The following is a 15555-nucleotide window of genomic DNA, read 5'->3' on the forward strand; positions in this document are numbered from 1 at the left end:
ATAGTATGGTAAATGTAGGTGAAAGGTTAGGTGACAACCAGGGTCTATATTGGGGTACCATAAGAATAATAAAATAGCAGTGTACTGGGGGACTGTGAGGACTTCTATGCCCATGCTCATCCTCATGCCAATTCATAAAGCAGCCAGCTCACAATGTTAATTTGGCAATGTTGTGTGCCTGATTTATTTTAAAAACATACTTAACCATGTTGAACCAGACATCTAGGCCTCCAGCATGTGCTGAGGAACTTTCAATGCAGCTCTGATTTCATGAAGGCCTCATCTCCGAAAATCTTGTGAGATTTATTCGCTCTTGCAAGACTTTGTAATCATGCCGGCCATTTTGTTTCTTACGCTTTACAAAACCCATCCATTAGATTCTCAATGCTGCGCATTAAGGGTTCGAGGTGGAAGGAGCCTATTGCTTAACCTTTCCAAGACAAGTTTTGATGTGGCACGTTCAGTGACATCATCTCGAGCTTTATAGATGATAAGTACTAGTCTGTGTCTGCAAAATTAGTGTATTTTGAGGAAAATCATTATGTATTGAACTTTGTACCAACCGTGAAGAGCATCATCACAGGAGCTGTTATCCCGCATCGAATGAAAGGACTGACTTGTAGAGTATTTTGTAGAAGTTAGAATGTCATGCCATTGATTGCATGCTTGTGTGCTTGATTAGGAGTTACTAGAACTGTACTTTAAAGATAGCCAAACAATATCCAAACATGGATTCGGAGATGGCAAACACTGTACAACAGATATATGAATATTATTAATTCTAGGTGCTATAACCTGGCAAAGTCTTAGACCAGAGAATACATCTAGGAATTTGATCATAAGGAATGTACAAGCACCCTCATCTGTTTGGACAAATGCTATTCTTTATCCCACTCTTTTGTGGAGGAATTGCTAGCATTTCCTTCTATTTCAGAGTCACTTCAGTCTATGATGCCAGTAGGTCACTGCGTGACCTTCTAGAAAACGTGTTTGATCACGAATTTACCAAAGCATTTCCAGCATCATTGTTTTAATGAGTTGTTTAAGTCTGTCATTTCAGTTCCAGACCCCTTCCTCTTGGGTCCATGGCAGCAAAGTCCCGTTTAGCCTTGATCGGGTGTTGGTGAAGTGGATTCAAGGGATATTTGGCGCATGCTGTCTCTACATCTGATTGGTCAAATCCTTCATTGCGTAGTGACCAGTCATAGACAAAGTTCTGGCAGGATCGAATCGGCCCCTCACTTTAAGGAGCTTTAATTTCTAATTGCTACACAGAAGGATGGAAGATCGGCAGCGATTGAACACTGAAATAGGTTTTACTTTTCTGTATCATTTTTATTTTCTTCTCTGCTAATTTGTATATACTCCTCACACCATTTTTAATATTAAACTCGTGTTGTGCTTATTAGTAATATATATATAAATATATACATATATACATCTACATATACATATACATATACATATATATAAATATATATATATATATATATATATATATTCATGACCATGTCATGAATGATGTAATATGTGACATCATCAGCATTGGATTGCGGATGCGCGAAATATATAGTTAGTGCAACTAACTATATGTGGAATTTCATTGGTTTTATATCAATAAAATGTCCAGCTAACTATATAGGAGGAATTTCAATGGTTTTTTATATGTTAATTCCTAACTATATAAGGGCTAAAACCTATGGTTTTTTCAGTGAATTTCCAAGGTTTTTTAAAGGCTAATTCCTAACTATATATAGTCTATAACCTATGGTTTTTTCAGTGAAATTCATTGGTTTTTTAAAGCTAATATATACACATATATATATATATATATATATATATATATATATATATATATATATATATATATATATATATATATATATATATATATATATATATATATATATATATATATATATATATATATATATATATATATATATCTTTTCACTTCTCTCTCTTTCTCTTTCTTACGGACTCTCCCTTGAAAGTCCCACTGCCCATTCTCTCTCTCTCTGTCAAACTCCTTCTTACTCTGCTCCATCTTTCTCTCTCCACCCCTCTCTTCAACTCTACATTCTAGCTCTGATTTATTTCTTCTCACTCCCATCTCTATTTCTCTTCCTCTCGTTATCTGCATCACTCTCCCATTCGTCTCATATATATATATATGGAACCGTGGCAACCACGAAACTGAGGAAGTCTTCAGGGTGGAGTCGTGGTGTCATGGTTCAGAAACAGCTGACCTGCTTTGTCCTGCTCAGTAACGATCAACACTTGTGGAAACTGATGTCATGCATAATGGTAGCTCAGTGGGTGCAGGACACGCTCCCGAGATATGCGTGAACACTGTTTGCGTAGGTTCCTACCACTTACTGATACTGCCTCGCGCCTTCTGTCAAGCTTTACGTGTATCTCGTGGTGCACGGGTTCGAGTGCAGCAATACGCCCAATCACGCAAGTGCAAAGAGGCAGCTCAGTTTGCGGCATGCGCTATAAAAACCGCTCAAACCCAAATCAACAAAATACACCTCTTCACAGTATTGAGTGATTCTGGCCCACACAAGAATTGGACACCATTCATTATTGTAAACATGCGCAAGCGCCATTAGCTAAGGTAGCTCAGTGCACGAGCGCCTGCTGCAGAGACCCGCCTGTGGCCTGGAAGCCCCAGCTCCTGCTTCCTTTTTCTGCAGACAACACAGCGAGAACCATTGTGAGGTAATATCAGCACCTCCCGCTAGCGCCTAGAAACGATAGTTAGTTTCTACTATATGTGTGTGCTTGGTGTGAACACAATATCATCCTTATGTAATTACTACTGTAAACCATTGCAGAACGCATCCGCACCACCCACGATAGTTCTAATACAAAAAAAAACATAAACATGTATTTGCATATTCCTTGTTTGAATGGCTCAATACTCCAGCGTCTGCACGAGACAGCGAGGCTGGCTCCGCCTCGGGCACACAGCCGCAGTCACGCCACACCCACCAGAGCAGAATTAATTTGGTATAGCCGGGAATAAAACAACAGAAATGAAACGTAATTGTGTGTAGGCAGCCGTCATTTTCGACCCCGTGTAGCAAGCACACAGAACCAGGGATGCCGCCTCACACACTGCCCCCCCCCACTCTGAGCCACGCTGACACCTGCAGGCCGCGCTCACCAGGAAGGGACAGCCAGAGAATCCCCACTCTGCATTCCAAGTGAAGACATGTGTGACCCTGTGCATGTGCGAGCTTGTAGCTATGCAACTTCATTACGACACAGACAGGCCATGTCTGCGGTCTCAAAAGACCTCACGATTAACACACACATTTACATCAACCCAGAGCTCAAAACAATCATAGCTGACCAAATTCTGAATGGAAACGCGCAAGTTACACCTCCAACCCCGGTACTCAAAGACAACTCAACAGGTGAAAAGGTTACAACGCACTTCAGGCAGCAAGGGGTGGGGGAAGGGTCAAGTGTTAGCCGCAATGTGCACAGAAATAGTGCGCTGGGCACTGTCCGCTGTGATGGTGAACCATGGGCGTGTAAAACGTGGCCATGCATAGTGATTTGTGTGGGTTGGGTGTGGTGTCTGCGCCTTTGGCTCTGCACGTGGAGAAAACGCTGCCTCTTGGGAGTTGTGAATACAGCCCTGTCCAGTGACGTACCCCGTGCGTCGCGAGCCCTAGTGCTAGAAAGGAAGTGCCCCTCCCCCTGGCCGCTGTTTGAAATGTGAAATACAGCAATAGTCAATGTTCGGTGACCCCTCCGGGCTCTGGTGCCACTGCACCTGCTGCACCAGGAAGCTACGCCCCAGGCGCCATCATCACAAACTTGATCCTCACAGTTGTCGGTCCCAGCTGCATCTTACCCCGTTGTGCTGCTTCTGAGACCCGACTGCTCTTGCAGCTGCAGAAGTGCAGATGACGTGCTCTCACTCAGAGGCCCCTCTGCCCGTCACAATGAATCCCGGGCCCCGGCCACAAACAGGCGGCGGCCATCTTGAGGCGGCTTGGACCGCGGCGGTGATCTCGGGGGTAAAACGAGGGGTGGGCACCCTCGAAATTAAAAAAAACATTATAAAATAAAAGACAGAAGCTTCCCAAGCCCCCCCAAAAAATCGCGGGGTGCCAACACTTGTTCGATGAACTGCTGACAGCCAATCAGATCTCACGATGAGATGCTGACAGCCAATAAGATCTCACGATCGGAGATATGTGGTTAGGCTCCGCCCAGATATATAATTTCATTCTCTTCTGATTTTCTCAGGAACTACTGGAGGGATTTACACTATTTAATGAAAAGCGTGATCTGCGTACCAGACACTACCATTTTGACAAGTTTGGTGTAATTCCCTTCAGTGGTTCAAGCTGTAGCCGAGTCTAAAGGTCCTATGGAAATTAACATGGGGAAAACACGTTTTGGGACCCCCCTTTTTTCTCAGCCCCCACTTGACTAATCCCCCCCAAACTTTCAGGGAAGGAGAGGAACAGAGCGAGCCATCTTCTTTGAGAAATTTGCGAAGATTCATCAACCAGCGCCAAAGTTATTCCCAATAGAATGTTGGTGATTTCCTATGGAAACTAGGTCCTAACTATATATACCTACTGGCGGTCACCAGTAGGTAGTTATAGTGAGGACCTAGTTTCCATAGGAAATCCTCAACATTCTGTTTGGATTAACTTTGGCCCTGGTGGATGAATCTTTGTGAATTTCTCAAAGAAGATGGCTCGGTCCGCTGCGCTCCTTCCCTGAAAGTTTGGGGGGATTTGTCAAGTGGGGGCTGAGATAAAAGGGGGGTCCCAAAACGTGTTTTCTCAATGTTATTTTCCATAGGACGTTTAGACATGGCTACAGCTCGAACGGCCGAATGGATTTATAAGAAATTTGGCAAAAAGGTAGAGTCCGGCTCGCAGATTCGCTTTTGTTTGAATGGTGTAAATCCGTTCAGTATTTGCTGAGAAAATTAAGGTTAAAGTCAATTATATATCTATAAGCGCGCTCGGGTGCGCGCACTAATGCGGCTGTGCGCAAACGGATTTTTTTTTGTTGCTGTGTGACGTTTGTGAACATTCGCTTCGAAGGAAATCAGGAAGTGTGGACCGCCATTGTGTTAGTACGAGTGAATATATTGTAGATTTCAAAGCGTTGGAGCATGGCAAGGGGACATGGTAGAGATTGTCTGACCCCGTAGGTTTTCTCAGGGGGTGCAGTAAGGCCCTTGAACGCGAAAAGATTATTATTATTTTTTTTTTAAAGTTGCGGGGTGCGCGCACCCGGTCGCGCACTCCTATTTACAAGAGTGTGGAAATGGAGAAAAATCAGAAGTTTGAGTGTTTAGATAAAAGGTGGCTCTGAAAAGAGCCCTTGTGTTAATTGATTGTTTTCTGCATTTATAAGTAAGTTCTGATGCAGAGTCTCATGTTACAGAGGAAGATTCTGTTTCCCTCATCCGTGAAATGAACACCATCTCTCCTATAGATGCCTTGCATGTTGTAACGAAGTTGTTGTGGTAAATAGAACCCATGCTATAATCTCTGAGGAAAGCAGAAACAGATTTATTTACATGTTTCCTTGCTTTCTCAATTTGTGCACAATGTTGATTGGACCAATTCTATTTCTGTCTTTGGCATATATTGGAATATACCAAGGCAGTTCGAGGAAAAAGTGTCATCAATTGTCGAAAGGTGTCTTTTAGAAGCATTTCCAGACCTACCCCAGTCAATGTGCCTAGATCGTTCCCACCACAGTGCACAATTATAAGGTCAGGTTCTGGGAGATGCATAAAAGTTTTCACCAATGGTATCAATTGGTGACATCTCAATCCTCTCTGGCCAATCCACGTTATCTGCACATTTGGTAAATCAAGGTTGGAAATTCGTCTGTTTGCTGCATATTTTCCACTCCAGTGAATATAGCTGTGTCCTAAAAGCCAAACCTTCATTTTCAAGTCAGATGCACTCGTACTCCGATGGGTTCTTGAAGTGGAATGGTAGTTAGAAGCTGAAAGTCAGGATAAAAAAATGGATGAGGCTTGGTGTGGTTGAAAAAATAAAAATGATTGGTTGATTCTAATACCTCAAGATTGAAGACTACGTTGCATGTTAATGTTTATGTTAAACGAAAACTACTATTAGGTGTCAAAAAAATGACATGTAACAGAGCTGTGGATAGGCAGGTGTTTTTGGAGGGAAATCAGCATTCTTGGTTTGATGTAGAACGTTCAGATATTAACTTTTGACCTGTGCCTTCAGCCAGGTGCAGAATGAGGTGTTACCATGGAAACAGCCAGAGAAGGCAGTGGGTGATGGGTGACCTTTATGTGACAATGAAAATATTGTAAGGGACAACCAACTGAAATGTAAATTTGATTTCAAAATTTTGCGGGAAGAAATATGATTGGTTGAAGACACATATATGAGTCTGTATTGACAGGGTATCTGTGCCATTGAATTTTGGGTGCAGTGATAGAAGCATTATTCAGAGTTCCGCAGACGAATAACTGTTTTGTGACTGTCACTGTTCTACATCGTACAAAGCATTGGTAAAGGTAAGTCTGTAACTGTTTGTTTTGTCATGTACTGTAATATGTGGTTTAGTCACTAAAATTGGTTTATTTCCCTCACAGTCTCTGAGTAACCTAATTTTTGACTGTGATAATGTCTTGTATTTTTAAAACAGTTTTTCCATTTCGTTTCATCACTCTTTAACAATATTATTTGTTTGCAATTATTAGTTTAAACATTTTGAATAATAAATTTCAATAAGGTAAATGGTCTTCAGTCATGTTCTTATGTAATCTTTTACTGTTATTTTTTTAATTCACTGTCAGTCAGAGACGAAACTGGAACGAAATTTTGGGGGGGCAAATGAAAAAAATGTTATTAGGCGTACATACATGTTTAATTAGTAGGCAGAGTAAAGGTGCAGGGGCTTTTAAAAGGGGTAAAATAACTGCAAGGCCTACTTAACATTCAAATGGATGTTTATAGAGATGTGAAACGTTCATGTGCGGCGGTGTGTGTATCTAGAATATATATGTTACCTTAGGCTGCCACAGCAGACGGGAGGGTGGTGGGGGCCTGAAGTCCTGTGAATTTAATGGGAGTTGCGCGCCTTTTTTTTCATTTCTTTCAAGTGTAAATTATAGTTTTGTATATAATTTTGGTGAACAGCAAAAAATGGAATATAAAATATGTTTAATATAGACAGTAATTATTTGTGTAATTTTGAAGCGTTTACATATAATGAGAGAAGTTGATTTTGAAATGAAAAAATGGTATTAGCAGAGACAGAGATAATGCAGATAGAGAGAGAAATGGTACATTACATGTGATACCGTCGTCAAAAAGTGCTAATGCTTAAGGTATTCCTAAACTTTCTGTCAGTCGACAAAATTACAGTGTGGTATGTGGCCGCGGCCTGCACTAGTGGGGGTGGGGTGAGAGGGGGAGGTGGTCGAGTAAAATAAAATGAAAAGTTGTGACGATGAGGTTGTACACAGGTTCGTGTAGTACACATGTGAAACCGTCGTCAAAAAGTGGTAATGATTAAGGTATTCATAAACTTTCTGTCAGACGGCAAAATTACAGTTTGGTTTGTGGCCGCGGCCTGCACTGGTAGGGGTGGGGTGAAAGGGGGAGGTGGTCGAGTAAAAAAAAAATGAAAATTTTGTGACCATGAGATTGTACACAGGTTTGTGTAGTACACATGTGAAACCGTCGTCAAAAAGTGGTAATGCTTAAGGTATTCCTAAACTTTCTGTCAGACGACAAAATTACAGTGTGGTTTGTGGCCGCGGCCTGCACTGGTGAGGTGGGGTGAGAGGGGGAGGTGGTCGAGTAAAATAAAATGAAAAGTTGTGACCATGAGGTTGTACACAGGTTTGTGTAGTACACATGTGAAACTGTCGTCAAAAAGTGGTAATGATTAAGGTATTCATAAAGTTTCTGTCAGACGACAAAATTACAGTGTGGTTTGAGGCCGCGGGCTGCACTGGTGGGGTGGGGTGAGAGGGGGAGGGGCAGAGTAAAATAAAATAACGTTTGTGATTATGAGGTTGTACACAGGTTCGTGTAGTAGATGCCTTCATACATTGAGGTAGCAGACCGAGTAAACAAATATCTCTCTCCCTCCTGCCGTTTGACTCCATCTTAATCTCATTCCTGCTTTCCGTCTTCGTTGCCCTGTGTTATCTTAGTGTGTGTGTGTGTCTGTCTGTGTCTGCCTTCAGTTCGGGCTGAGGAAGTTTGCTCTGGAGGCACACACAGATAGTCGCATCAAAGTACTTGGCAGGTTTTCAAAAACTATTTATATAATTGAGATGCTTTTTTGAAGCGCTAGTGACTGTCTACTTTCACAATTACTGCTCGGTTGGCTCCACAGAGCAGAGGGTATGTCGTATTTGACTTCTTAGTGCTTTTGCATCTGCACTCTGTTCTCTGGTGGCTGGCGGAGAAGTGTTTGTTATTGTGGAGATGAAAGCGTGATAAGTAGTGAAATACAACATAGCGTCTGGTCTGTAGAAGCCGGGAAGCAGTGATTAACAATGAGTCAAGCGGAACTGCGGCGGTGCTTGGTAACAGTAATAAATTATTTTCTTACAGAGGTACAACTGTTTGCATGGTCCGCGACCCGCTAAGAGAGGTTATGTGCAACACATGAATACTCTTTTAGTATACAATTATTTCAGTTGAGAATATGGATTAAAAGAAAGAACGTGTACATTTGAAATGTTTATTCAGAAATGCACTGTTTTCAAGGCAAGTTTCTTATCTAATACGAGTACAGATATTGTAAGAAATAAAGTAATCGGTATAGTCACTAGTACGTACAATACAAACGGTATAGTTGATGTAAAATGAATATGGTTTAGCAAAATTAATTCTAGACTGTTCTGAGGAAGTACATTATATTTCATTAAATCTAAGAAGGTGTCTTGCCTTTCATTTTAGGAACGATACATGAAAATGCTAGTGGTTAGACATCAGCTGATTAACAATGAGCTCTCTGTATGCGAAGCACTATCAAGTTTGTGTTATGCTATTGTGTAAGGAAAAAAAAGGCGCCAAAAGTGACAAGTTGGCTGGAGGTGCATGTATGTAATCTGTTGGAACGTTCGCAAATTAGTGTTGAGAAGAACTACTGTATTGACATATCTTTTGAAGGTTTCAGTAGTCCATCTGAAATACAGCACGAAAAGTAATGGAAATATTAGTGAAAGAACATATTTTTCTCGTATGCATTAAAAATATTTCAGTACATGGAAAACTAAAGCAGCAGAGGTGTGTGAGGCGCAAATAAGCAGTTGAAAGGAGAAATGGCGTTTACACTTATAAAAAAGTCATGCTATCTTTACACATTAATCAGGGCACATGTACCATATATTACCCTGTTTTGCTCCGAGTACGTTTGAAATAAGATAAGATAAGATATGCAACTGAATTGTTGACATTAGAGTTTAATAAAAACTTAAGTTTGAAATCGAGTAGCTGAGGAACAAAAATGTAGTCCACATAAAACACAAAAATCTGACCAGCAGGAAATTATAATGTCCACTGTTAGTAAAGCCAATAGGTCTGTTGATGTGAAAAAAAAAACCAAGAAAACGTGAAAAAGATAGGGAGGCAAAACAAAATGTAGACGTCAATGGCTTGAATAACAGTCATCCAACAACTGTGTAGGCGAAATAAGCAGCTACCGCTTCTAAAAGGAAGTCACTGTTATCATCCGAAAACATGTCAGCCACCCAATTGAGACGAGGAAAAGAACATACATGGTCTTTAATTACCGGAGCCTCTAGTACCATCAGAGGGCAACTCGGTGTCTTTTCTATGTAGCTGTCTGCCAAGAAATCTTGCGCCGCTGCGAACATATTCCAATGACCCAGAACTGCTTGAATCGCTGCAAAGGCCATAATCCCTCTGTTGGAACAAAGTTGTTCATGATCAATTAACGGATTCATGAGATGATTGTAATTCACTTCAGGAGGTACCAAGTTGCAGAGACATAAGTCCAGGGCCCACATGAAATCACAGCTCAGGCAATGAAATACAGGCTGCACACAGGAAAATCGAAATGGTAATCGATATGATGCACTCAAAGTCGAGAGTGGTAGGATACCGTAGTAGTCAAGCATCCTCTGGCGAAATAGTTCTAAGTGTTCCGGCTCATTTGCGAAGACAGAAGGGACATCCATTTTGTAATAAACAAAATAGGAACACAAAAGTCGCAGCACTGGTAGTAGAATAGGAAGTCCTGAAAAATAGGTTGCCGACTATGGAGTGAAGAGTAGCAGAATGACTTTAAATAATTTCTGGCAGACAAGTCACTAAACCATTGCTTAGTAGTTATAAAAAAAAATAGGGCTGCCTTGAAGTGGAGGATGCGTTAAAAATTAAGGGAGTCACCTCAGCAGTTTGTAAAGGAAGGTCACTATTTTATAAGGAATGCACTTCTCTGTGAATATTAGCTAAGTGAAAGAGATATGTTTGCGAACAGATGGTAGGGTAACTTGTTTTTGTGACAATAAGGCTGTTGTTCATGTCTTGTGATTCAAGGCCGGAATTCACGGCCAGATGGAAACATCAAGGTTCCCATGCGGGGGTAGATAAACTACATTCTTACAGGGAAGCATATGCAGAATGATTATTACCGCGTAAACTTTGCCGTTTAAAAAGTCATAGTAATTTTCATTACATGAAAAAAAAAATAACCACTGTTGACGAATAAAGAAAAAGTCGGCATTATAGCAGGTACTGGTGTATCTTTGAAAAGACATGCAACATTACAGCGCTTCTAGTTAAATAAGTCATGTGATTGAAAGTGCCTGCATGTGAACGACAAATTACATGTTTGAGTACAGTCATTTCTATAAAGATTTAGGGGCAGATTAACATGCTCCGTGCGGCAGTTTTGCTTCACTTGTCCCATGTTAAAAGTGATGCTAAACTGGCGTAAGAGGATTGTAAATCTGCCTGACATTTTTTTGCCGTCTCAAAGGCATTTGTAAGTGAAAGGGAGCGACTTAGTTTTATGACTGTAGGAGGTACTGAGTCGCTGGTATCTATTTATGTGAAAAAATTTATAGAATTTGAAGACTGAAAAAACGGGAAAGGTAGACTGATTAGTGCATTAGCCATGTTGCAGTGTGGCTTCGGATACTAAAAAGGGAAAAGTGTTTAGGCATTGAATGTGGAACATTGAAAAAAAACGTGTGTTATGGAAAGCAAACGTGGTTTGAAAATGAAATGTAAAGGTTTAAAGCAGGGGTCTCCAAACCGGTCCTGGAGGGCCAGATCCATGCCAGATTTTAAAAATTACTACATGTATTTCAATGGGGATATCCAAAAAATATGGCATGGATCCGGCCCTCCAGGTCCGGTTTGGAGACCCCTGGTTTAAAGAGAGAGGAGAAAATTAAGATAGTTTCAGGGCTTTAAGTTGGCAGGGTCTGTTCGAGTTTCAGCACAGGCAGTTTCTTAAAGGTAGGCTTGCTGTCTATTGGGGTGCACTTTTTAGACCTGGCGTAGGCAGACTTTTTAGTTAACTTGTGCAGCTATTAATCTGTGTCAAAGGTATTAGTACTAAGTTGCTGTAGGTATGATGTTACGTGTTGTACCATACCTATATGTAAAAATTTACAGTGTGGTTTGTGGCCGAGAGCTGCAATGGTGGGTGAGAGTTCAGAGGGGAAAGTGTTGGGGCTAAAGGGAAAAAAAGAGTTGTGAGTTAAGATTATGCAGAAGTTCTTGTAACAGATACGTTCTTGCACTACGTTAGTGGAGTCAGTATACATATATCTGTGTTTCGCTTTGAATCCCTCCCACCATTTTGTTGTTGTGCTTTCCCCTGGCCCGCCTCCCCGCTACCGCCTCCCAGCTGAACCTCCCACGCTCCGCCCCCCCACTATCCATTTAAGATAGATGAACCCACGCGCAGCGTCCACGCGCTACGGCCGCGCCGAAGGTGCGCCAAAGGTAAGCCCGTCTACCCCCTGGCCCCCATACCACCCACCCCACCCGCATTACATACGACGCATCCACCCTCTTAGCCCTAAACCCCGGCCGACTCCCCAACTGCGCCCAATCCGCTCCTGGACACACCCATGGACCCTTCACATGCAACTCCTGCAAGTATGACAGCACCAAGACCAACTCCTCATCCACTAACACCAAACAGAGATCCGACACCAACCACCTAAAATGCATCCTGCTCAACACCCGTTCAGTCCACAGTCACGACATCGACCTTTGGAATCTACTAGACACCATCTCTCCGGACGTCGCCTTCTTAACAGAAACATGGATGAACGCCTCTTCAGCTCCGGACATCACCATCGCCATCCCGGAAGGCTACAAGATCATCCGAAAAGACCGCACCCAGCAAACAGGAGGAGGCATCGCTATCGTCCATAAGAATTCCTTCCGCATCTCAACCAGCTCCGACGACAACCTCGCTAACGCCGAACACCTTCACTTCCAGATCCACACCGACCCCAAGACCACACTCAGAGGCACACTCCTCTACAGGCCACCAGGCCCCCGTGCACAATTCAGTGAAGACATCACTGACTTCATCACCCCACACGCCCTCCCTTCCGAGGACTACATTCTACTGGGAGACTTCAATTTCCACCTGGACAAGAGCAACGACAGCAACACCATCATCCTTATGGACAACCTCGCCAACCTCGGACTCAAACAACTAGTTAACACCCCCACCCACAACGCAGGACACTGTCATGAAGTTAAACCCCTTCAGGAAAACCCACCCCTTTCCCGTGCACCCATCACAATACTGTTGTCAGTGTGATTTGGTGTAGTAACCTTTGACTTTCCTTTTTGTTTATTTTCTATTTGCTATTTCATCCCAGTGTATTTAAAGTCATGAGCCATTGCTTATGTAAGCAGCCGGTGTGCAGGATTTCAGTCTCTGTGCAGGTAAGGGCCTGAGCTTACATCTCTGTGTTAAACGCACGCACGTTTTTTGTGCGCAACAGGGTGTGGCTGGATGCGGTTCCCTATTTAAACCGCACCCAACCTTCTAGAAGACGCTTTGCCTTCCGCCCAGCACTGAGGAAGGATAGCGCTCCGAGCCCCGCCTGAACTCTCCTCAGAGAACGGAAAGAAAACGGCAAACAACGTTCCAGGAAGCAATTTCATCTGCAACCTGAAAGCTAAGTGCATTTTAATTCTTTCTTCAAGGCGCCCATCGCAAGAAAGCTCAAGAGCTCTTCTAAAGACAAGACATTTTTCTGATTAAAAAGAAGAAGGTTATTTGGAACATTTTAGTTGCAACAATGTATTAATGGCCAACCAGTGTATTAAAGAAACAGTGTGTTGAATAGGTTTATTCGTGTTTGCTAAAATCCAGACATATTGTAGAATACTGGAAGGGTTCTTTATGTTTATGTTCATGCTATGTTATTTTATTTTGTGAATTGTGCAAAGACTCACTTTGGTGATTTTTATTGTCTAAAATGTCAGTGATGAAAAAGAAAGATATCTTTTGAAAAATATTAGAGTATTGTGCCAGGTCTTTTTCAGCCACTCAAAGAATCCCTAATTGGAAGGTGACCCACAAGAACAAATACAGTAAGTGAATGTCGCAGAGTATAGCGAGTATAGCGTTCTTGAAGTAATAAAGAAAGGCATATTTACTAATTTAAATACCTTGATTCTACAACTCCCCATAGGTCGTTTCATGCAAGAAAAAGACAGGACAAGACAAGACAACCAGAGATATCTGACACCTTGACCATCACGACAAGACAACACAAAGAAATACTGGATGAAGACATTTCTACACTGATCGCAGGTAGGCGTTAGATACACAAAACACTTACTCAAGTAGGAGGGGTAAGGAAGGGAAGAATAAAGTTCTAGATCTAGGGGAATAGGAAGGGGATTAGGAATTGATCTTAGGAAGGCATTTGAGTAATATTTGGATACTTGTTGTTTCGCAGTCGACAGCAAGAACAAACAACTACCCAACGTCCACGTCCAGTACCGGCCCTCTTCCCTAATTTCTAGTTTTAAGTCTTGCTGTGAATAGTATTCAGTAAGGGTTTAGTTAGTAGTTTGGGAAGTTGGTCCCTTGCGTCTCTGCAAAATCTTCTACGTCTTCCACGAGGCTTCAGCTTCAAGACAAGGTAAGGGACGACGTAGCCAGTCTTGACAGACACACACTCGACCCTATCTTCACCTCCAGCAAACACATCTCCTTCAATCACACTTCAGTTCTCCATTGGACGGACCACAGCTGCGTTCACTTTGTCTACAATAAGACCACAACCCACAATCACCCTCATCCCACTCTACAAAGAAACTGGAATAAAATCACCATCGACCAGATCTCCTCATCGCTTCTTCAAAACCCCCCGGCCCACTCATCGAACGCCAATCAAGCAGCCATTAACCTCACTCAATGGCTAACCAACAGCGCAGACAACCTAGCACCTCTGAAAAAACGTCAATCCAAACTAGGCAGCAAAAAGGCCCCCTGGTTCAACGATGAGCTTAAGAAATCCAAGAAACTCTGTCGCTCCCTTGAGAAGGCCTGGAAAAAAGACCCAAACACCAGCACCAAGGACGCCTTCAAAAACGCCACCCGCCTACACCACCAATTGATCCGAACCGCCAAGAAAGCTGCATTCAAAGACCGACTTGACAACAACGCCCACAACAGCAAGGAACTATTCAACATCGTCAAAGAATTTACCAACCCCACTGCCAACTCCAACGACATCACTCCCTCTCAAACCCTTTGCGACTCCCTAGCTTCGTTCTTCCACGACAAAATCGCAGACATCCACAACAGTTTCGACAACCATCTTGAAGACCAACCCACCCAACCTTCCGCCGCACCTTCACCCCCCTTGAACATCCTTAATGACTGGAACCCTATCTCCACTGAGGACACCATTCGACTGATGAACTCCATCCACTCAGGATCCACCACAGACCCATGTCCTCACCACATCTTCAACAAAGCAGATTCCATCATAGCACCACACCTCCGAGACGTCATCAACTGCTCCCTCAACTCCGCCACCTTCCCGGAAAGCTGGAAACACGCCGAACTCAGCGCCCTCCTGAAAAAACCCACAGCTGATCCCACCGAACTAAAAAACTACCGCCCCATTTCGCTCCTACCATTCCCGGCCAAAGTCATCGAGAAAGCAGTCAACAACCAGCTCACTGCCTTCCTCGAAGCCAACAAATCCCTCGATCCATCACAATCCGGCTTCCGATCCAAACACAGCACGGAGACCACCCTCATCGCAGCAACAGATGACATTCGAACACTACTGGACAATGGAGACACAGTCGCCCTCATCCTCCTTGACCTCTCCGCAGCCTTCGACACAGTCTGCCACAGCACCCTCTTACAACGCCTCAACAACATCGGAATCCAAGGAAAAGCTCTGGACTGGATCACCTCGTTCCTCGCTGGAAGAACTCAGAGAGTCCGCCTCCCACCCTTCAAGTCAGAGTCCACCGAAGTCATCTGCGGCGTGCCACAAGGCTCTTCACTCAGCCCCACCCTCTTCAA

The sequence above is a fragment of the Lissotriton vulgaris genome, unplaced genomic scaffold, assembly GCF_964263255.1.
Source record: "Lissotriton vulgaris unplaced genomic scaffold, aLisVul1.2 SCAFFOLD_5104, whole genome shotgun sequence".
NCBI classification, from domain to species: Eukaryota; Metazoa; Chordata; class Amphibia; order Caudata; family Salamandridae; genus Lissotriton; species Lissotriton vulgaris.